Source organism: Hipposideros armiger, unplaced genomic scaffold (assembly GCF_001890085.2).
Source record: "Hipposideros armiger isolate ML-2016 unplaced genomic scaffold, ASM189008v1 scaffold_1096, whole genome shotgun sequence".
NCBI lineage: Eukaryota > Metazoa > Chordata > Mammalia > Chiroptera > Hipposideridae > Hipposideros > Hipposideros armiger.
This window is the reverse complement of record NW_017732446.1, coordinates 357,254-365,185: the sequence shown is the minus strand read 5'-3', so window position 1 is coordinate 365,185 and position 7,932 is coordinate 357,254. Positions and strand designations below refer to the sequence as shown.

The 7,932-nt window shown below is 43.5% G+C and overlaps 1 protein-coding gene across 1 annotated transcript in view; it reads left to right on the top strand.

The window, feature by feature from the left end:
* Positions 1 to 4,309: 4,309 nt before the first annotated feature.
* The window catches only part of PASD1 (PAS domain containing repressor 1), a 79,875-nt gene continuing 76,252 nt past the window's right edge, over positions 4,310 to 7,932 (top strand). Inside the window, exon 1 of the mRNA XM_019632178.1 lies at positions 4,310 to 4,406. The gene's annotated coding sequence lies outside the window, so the exon portion shown is untranslated. The remainder of the gene's footprint in view (positions 4,407 to 7,932) is intronic.

The following is a 7,932-nucleotide window of genomic DNA, read 5'->3' as shown; positions in this document are numbered from 1 at the left end:
TAGCCAAGATAGCCATCTATAGTATCTCCTAAGGAACTGGCCATCTTCACCACGTACCTCAACAACTTGTAAGCACCCTCCAGTGCAGGCAGAGACAAGGCCTTAGGAGCAGAAACAGGTTAAGCATTAACTGAGCCAGTCTGTAAGGCTCTGAATTACCTGTAACCATGGCTCCCCACAAACAATCCCTTTTGCAAAACAACAAAAAGAATAAAATAACTAAGAATAAACTTAACAAAGGATGTGAAGGACCTATATACTGAAAACTATAAGAAATTATTAAAAGAAATTGAAGAAGACACAAAGAAATGGAAAGGTATTCCCTATTCATGGATTGGAAGAATCAACATAGTTAAAATGGCTATATTACCCAAAGCAATATACAGATTTAAAGCAATCCCCATTAAAATTCCAATGGCATTTTTTAAAGAAATAAAACAACACAACATCAGATTTATATGGAATCACAAAAGACCCCGAACAACCAAAGCAATCCTAAGAAAAAAAAACTAGGCTGGAGGTATCACACTCCCTGACTTCAGCTTGTACTACAGAGCAACAATACTCAAAACAGCATGGTATTGGCAGAAAAACAGACCAATGGAATAGAAATGAAAACCCAGAAATAAACCCACATAAATACGGACAGATAATTTTCGACAAAGGAACCCAAAACTTACAATGGAGAAACAACGCCTCTTCAATAAATGGTGCTGAAAAAATTGGAAAGCCACATGAAAAAGAATGAAACTAGACTGCTATCTGTTACCATATACTAAAATAGATTCAAAATGGATCAAAGACCTAAACATAAGACCTGAAACAATAAACTGCATAGAAGAAAACATAGGTAGTAAACTTATGGACCTTGAGTTCAAAGAGGATTTTATGAATTTGACCTCAAAGGCAAGGGAAGTAAAAGCTAAAATAAATGAATGAAAATATATCAAACTAAAAAGCTTCTGCACAGAGAAAGAAAACATCAACAAAACAAAGAGAAAACCAACCAAGTGGAAGAAGATATTTGCAAACAATGCCTCCAATAAGGGGCTAATATCCAAAATATATAAGGAACTCATACAACTCAACAACAAAACGACAGACAATCCAGTTAAAAGGTGAGCAGAGGACATAAACAGAAACTTCTCCCAAGAAGACAATACAAACACCCAACAGATACATGAAAAATGCTCAACTTCACTAACAATTAGAGAAATGCAAGTCAAAACCACGGTGAGATACCACCTCACACCAGTTAGAATGGTTGTCATCAACAAGACAAATAATAGCAAGTGCTGGAGAGGCTGTGGAGAAAAAGGAACCCTCATACATTGGTGGGGATGTATATTGGTGCAGCCACTATGGAAGGCAGTGTGGAGGTTCCTCAAAAAATTAAGAATAGAATTACCATGTGACCTAGCAAGTCCTCTCCTGGGTATCTACCTCAGAAATCAGGAAACATTTATTCGTAAAGATATATGTGGGCCGGCCGAGTGGTGCGTTGGTTAAGAGCTGGCTTGGAACGCCAGAGGGCCCCGGTTCGGATCCCACATATGAGGGCCAGTGACACTGCCCTCTACAGCTAAGATGCTGAACAANTTTGCAGAACAAGTTATGTTAAATGGTTTTGTTGTGTTTAAATTGATATTTCGGAAACGATTCATTCTTTTTTTTTTTTAAGATGTTTATTGGGGAATGGGGGGATGGGAACAGCGCTGGGGAATTGGGGGAAGGAGAACAGACAAGTTGCTGTCGTTTTTTTGGTCTTAAGTCTAGTTGTGGAGGACGTTGCTTCGCTGGCCAAATTGGCACCATCTTTGAGCTCTTCCCGGGCGGGTTTCAAAGGATCGACTTGCGGTGATTTTTTGGAGTGGGAGGGGCAGGTTCGTCGTTGTGTTTTTGCTTTTCCTATGATAAGGCATTGGTGATGTGTATCTGAGGAAAAACTTTTATGNGTGAAGCAACATCCTCCACAACTAGACTGAAGAACAAAAGGACAGCAACTTGTCTGTTCCCCTTCCCCCAATTCCCCAATAAAAATCTTTAAAAATATATGTGTGTGTGTGTGTGTGTGTGTGTGTGTGTGTGAGCTCCGATGTTCATTGCAGCTTTATTTATAGTGGCCAAGACATGGAAACAGCCAAAGTGTCCTTTGATAGATGATTGGATGAAGAAGATGTGGTACATGTATACAATGGAATATTTCTCAGCTGTAAGAAAAGATGAAATACTGCCATTTGCGACAACATGGATGGATCTTGAGATTATCATGCTAAGCGAAATAAGTCAGACAGAAAAAGTCGATAACTATATGATTTCACTCAATACGTGGGATATAAAACTGAAAGAAACAAAGGAACAAGATAAACAAATAAACAAAAACTCATAGACTCAGACAACAGTTTAGTGGTTACCAGAGGGTAAGGGGTTCGGGGATGGTAGAAGAGGGAAAAGGGGGTCAAGTATATGGTGATGGAAGGAGAACTGACTCTGGGTTGTGAACACACAGTGCAATCTATACGAGGTCTGACAATTAAGTTTGTGAACTCATTCTAGATAAAGTGCTACATACCTCATTGCTGAATATCATTACCTTGTCACCTTCAAAATATTCCCCTTGGGAAGCTATGCACCAATGCCAATGCCTAGTCCACCCTTTAAAGCAATTTTGGAACTCTTTTTCTGGAATGACCATCAGAGCTGTCCTCGTATTACCCTTGATGTCCTGAATGTCATCAAAATGTCTTCCTTTCCATATTTCCTTTATCTTTGGGTAAAGAAAGAAGTCATTGGGGGCCAGATCAGGTGAGTAGGGAGGGTGTTCCAATACAGTTATTTATTTACTGGCTAAAAACTCCCTTTTTGCTCATTGGTGAGCCCCTTAGGGACCATTTTTGCACACACCTTTCTCATGCCAAGATTTTCAGTTAAGATTTTCCTAAGTGTTTCTCTATCGATGTTTACCTGGTCTGCTATGCTTCTCACAGTCAGCCAACGACTTTGACGCACAATTTGACAAATTTTTGCAATGTTTTCGTCAGCTCTGCTTGTTACTGGCTGCCCTGACCTCTCTTCATCAGTGATGTGTTCTCTCCCTTCAAAAAAACACTCAATCCATTTGTACACTGCTGTTTTCTTCACGGCATTATCCCCATAAACTTGGACTAACATGTCCCTGATTTCTCTTCCACTCTTGCCAAGTTTAACAAGAAATTTAATGTTTGGTCATTGCTCTAATTCAAGCTCAGACATTCTCGCGAAGGCACACAAAAACACACAACAACCATCATGATCGCCACTCAACAAGACACTGCCACACATCGACACAAACACAACTGTGAGACACTGATATACCAAGGTTATGAAACCTTACCAAGCTGTTTGTACAATGCTGCCAATGTAAGTGTACAGTGGCAAGTTCACGAACTTAATTGTCAGACCTCGTAGATGATGTATTGTAGAATTATACACTTGAAACCTATGTAACTTTACTAACCAACATCACCCAATAAATTTAATAAAAATTAGGGCCAGCCGAGTGGCACTTTGGTTAAGAGCTGGCTTGGGATGCCAGAGGGCCCCAGTTTGGATCCCACATATGAGGGCCAGTGACACTGCCCTCTACAGCTAAGATGCTGAACAACAGCTCAACCTGGAGCTGGGCTGCTGTGAGTCACCGGCGACGGCCTAGGCTGCAGCCCCTGCTGCAGTGGGTTGCCATGGGCTACCATGTGTAGCCAGCAGCCAGCATGAGTGGCTGGCAGCCGCCGTGAGCGGCCGTCCAGAAGCCAGCGACTGATCTACTCTTCCTGGGAAGAGCGCAATGATGGTGCCAGCTTGGGCCAGTGAAGCAATGTCCTTCACAACTAGACTGAAGAACAAAACGACAGCAACTTGTCTGTTCCCCTTCCCCAATTCCCCAATGCTGTTCCCTCCCCCAATTCCCCAATAAAATCTTTTTAAAAATTTAATAAAAATTAATAATAAATGAGGGATTTTAATGGAAACAAAAATCACATATTGATCAGTGCATTTCAGATGTAGTAGTATTACCATAGCTCCACAAAATGGCATCTGAATGAAATGGTGGTGGACAAGTGTATGGGTATCTTTCCAAGCCAGTAGTAACTTGATGTTGATTTTGTACAAGTGTGTTCTCTTTTTCCTCAAGAAATGTGAAAAGGAGATACTTACCTTCTTTGGAGTCTAACCAAACAACTGGAAGTTTGATGACCACACAGAGGTAAAACCGTACATCACTTGGGTTTTTGTCTTCCAGGGAATTCCTTTGGAGATTTCCATGGAATTTGGAAGTTTGCTGGAGAGGTTACTGGTGACTGTCTTTTCTTTACTGAGGAGTGCCCTAGTGTCTGATATTGGCTGGTCCCTTGTGAGAAAGACCAGAGGTAAGATGGTACTTCCAAGCAATATCAGGAGAGTCTCAGGTGGAAATCGCATGATTTCTGCATGCTGTGTTCAGGAAGGATGGACATCTGGGAACCCCCCCTGCCTTTGGTGACTATTCCATTGTGGCTCCTGATGGTAATTACAGCCTCACCGACCAGGGCCTCCTTCCTGCCAGGTCCCATATACTTTGCAGGCATCACCCCATTGAATCTTCCCAACTCTAGGAGCCAGGTACTGCTTATTATTTGGCCCATTGTCCCGAGGACACCATGGCTTCCGAGATGTTAATTACATTCTCCAAGACAGGCCAGGATTTTTACTTAAGCCCAAGCTCTTTCTGTCTTGCTTCACTGCTCCTAATCTCTCTGCTTTTAGGGTGAGTCATGCTTTGTTCCTGAAGAAGCTTGGCTGATCGTTATTAGGATTAATGCATTTAATAATCCCTCTCTCTTGAATGTTGTCTCCGACAACTCAGTGCTAATTACATAATTAAAGTTAATTAACGCTGATGATATGCTCTACAAATGACAAGCATTACATACAGAGGGTGCCAAAAAATTGTATACACATTTTAAGAAAGGAAAACTGCATTAAAATTGTAATACTCAATATATACTGATAACAAAAGATAAATACAAGTCACGTTTGCTTCTGCAGTTACAAGAGGTTCTCAAAGTGGTTACCATCAGTGTCCAGACACTTCTGATTATGGCGAACTACTGCCTGAGCAACGTCAATCAAAGTGTCCACTTGTATACATTTTTTGGCACCCCCGGTATATACATGCTGTCACTACTCCCTTGCAGGTAATCTGGCACCGAAAGAACCGATTTCTTTAAGGACAAGAACATGAGAGTTGGGGAAGATGGGACCTTTTCTGTCCCTTATGTAACATTGTGCTTTAGGATTTGGAAATGTTGCATAAGTCCTTGCTTCACTAAACAACTTTTTGCTTTATCATTTCCTGGTTATTTTAGATGGCATGCCATCCTGAAGCTTTTAAACATAATATTTAATTAGAATCTGTGGTGCCTGAAGGCTGTAGTATGGCTACAATCCAAATGGACTATTTAAAATGTACTTTGGGAAGAATCATGGTGTTTTAAAATGAGTCCCTCCTGAAACTGAGTTTAGCTTCTTTCGAAACTCCATAAAAGTTTAGAATTTTATCTTTAATTTTAGTATGGAGAAAAGAATACTCCAATGACTACCCCTCTGAGTGGTCCACCCCCCCAGCTTTATTGATGTATAAAAGGTATATATATTTAAGGTGTATGATGTATTATTTTGATATACTTACACATTGTGAAATGATTCAGTGACCCAGTTTTGAAATCAGGATCGTGTAGGACATAGAAATTTCTGGAGCTCTTTATGTGACATGTCCTCCTTGTCTGAAGGGCAAAGGTTGTCACTATTATGAATAAAGTTTAATATTAATGATGTTAAATTAATATTTACTTTATTCATCTCTCACTGAGTTTTGGATCAGAATAAAAGCTGATTTTATATCTTTCAGCTCATTGAAGATCTTTTTGTTTTTTAAATTGGGGAATTGGGGGAGGGGAACAGCTTTGGGGAATCGGGGAAGGGGAACAGACAAGTTGCTGTCCTTTTGTTCTGCAGTCTAGTTGTGGAGGACGTTGCCTCACTGGCCCATGTTGGTATTATCATTGCGCTCTTCCCAGATGAGGCAGTCGTTCGCTGGCCATTGGACAGCAGTTCTCTGGCAGCTCATGAAAGCACATGCCAGCTGCCGGCCAGACCCAATGCAGCCTATGCGACTCATGGCAGCCCAGCTCCAGGTCGAGCTGCTGTTCACCATTTTAGCTGTGGAGGGCGCAGCATCACTGGCCCTCATATGTGGAATCTGAATCGGGGTCCTGCTGCTCAGAGCTGGCGTTCCAAGGCAGCTCTCAGCCAACGTGCCACTTGGAGGCCCAGATCTTTTTAACTTGTTACAAAATTAGCTTGAGTAAACAACATGTAGGGTTAAATCTGTTCTGCAGTGCGGATTATTCAGTTCTGAAGTGAGTGGCTGAGGGAGGTTGTGGAACTGTGTTCCCCAAAAGACTGTTTAGAAACAGACTTGAGAAGTCAAATGGTATAATATAGGGCAACCCTACAAAGCTCTGGTGGATGTCTCTCCAGGAAAAGGCAGAAGGGGAAGGCAGATTGGAAAGCGTAAAAGAAAGCTGGCCCTGTGGTTCAGATCGCCGTGCTTAATGCGATGGCAGGTCGAAGGGAACACCTTGCAGTTGCCCTCCCGTAATTCTCTGGGGTTCCAGGTGCCACTGATTTTGCCTTGCTGAGCCCACTTGGAGGGACTTGGTGTTCAACTTGATACATGGACGAAATTTTGGTTCCCATCAGGCTATAGCAGCCCTTTTGAATAGACTGAGAGCTGACCTTCTTGCGGTCCACATTGCGCCCCGAGGGAATTCAAAACACCCTGCCTTCTGGTTGCATACTCCTTATCAGTTGCTACTCAGCTCGTGTCTGGGGGTGCTGGGGCGGGGCGGGCAGAGGGCCTGGAATGAAGAGGAACGTTGTGACCCGGCTAGTAGCATCTGGGAGGAGGGAACTTTCCCCCGCTTTAACACCGGAAGTAGTCTCGGAGGACCCCAAGCCCAAGGGTCTACGGAAGTCCCTAGCGCCTCCTAGGGGTCCGCGTCCCTCAGAGGTTTGTAACATTGCCGGAGGGAGGAGTCTGTCAGAAGCAGCTCCTCCTCCGCGAACCCTCGGGCTTTCAGTGAGGCCCAAGGAGCTTGAAAACCTGCGCTCCGCCACACAAGCCCGTCCTCCAAGCGCTTTGGCTGTCGGGCCTCTGCGCATAGTGGGCCTGCAGAGAAGGTGAGCACGCTTGGGCCGGTTACGGCAGATGAGGGCTGCTCTGAGGTAAAATGTGCTGGGTGGTGTGGAACCATTTTGCCGCTTGCTGAAGGCGAGGCACCAGCAGTACCCCCTCAGAGAGATGTCTCCCGGGGCCTTCGCCTTCCTGAGCACTCCAGAGCGAGACTTGTTCGGGAGGACCGTGAGGTGCCCCGGCGAGAAGCCTGGCGTTTAGAGGCCTCCATGGCACTGCCTTTGCAGGTGGCACTCTGGGAGGCACCCTTTGGCTCTTTAGAAATTCCGAGAAAGTTCTCAGCATCAGCCTGACCCTCAGAAACAGATTTTTGAGGGGAGCGAGTGAGTAGCAGAGGCAGCGCCGTTCAGCGCAGACGAGTGGGCAGACATTAGCACAGTTGAGGACGGATGGAAAACCAGATTTACCCGGTATTGGGAGACCGAGCATTTGGTGCACTATGAAATCACCAATTTTTCAGTTTTGAAGTCCGTGTTTCAAGGGTGGAGTTTCAAAGGATCCACTTGAGGTGATTTTTTGTGGGGGGAGGGGCGAGTTCGTCGTTGTGTTTTTGCTTTTCCAATAATAAGGCATTGGTGATGTGTATCTGAGGAAAAACTTTTATGATTTGCAGAACAAGTTATGTTAAATGGTTTTGTTGTGTTTAAATTGATATTTCG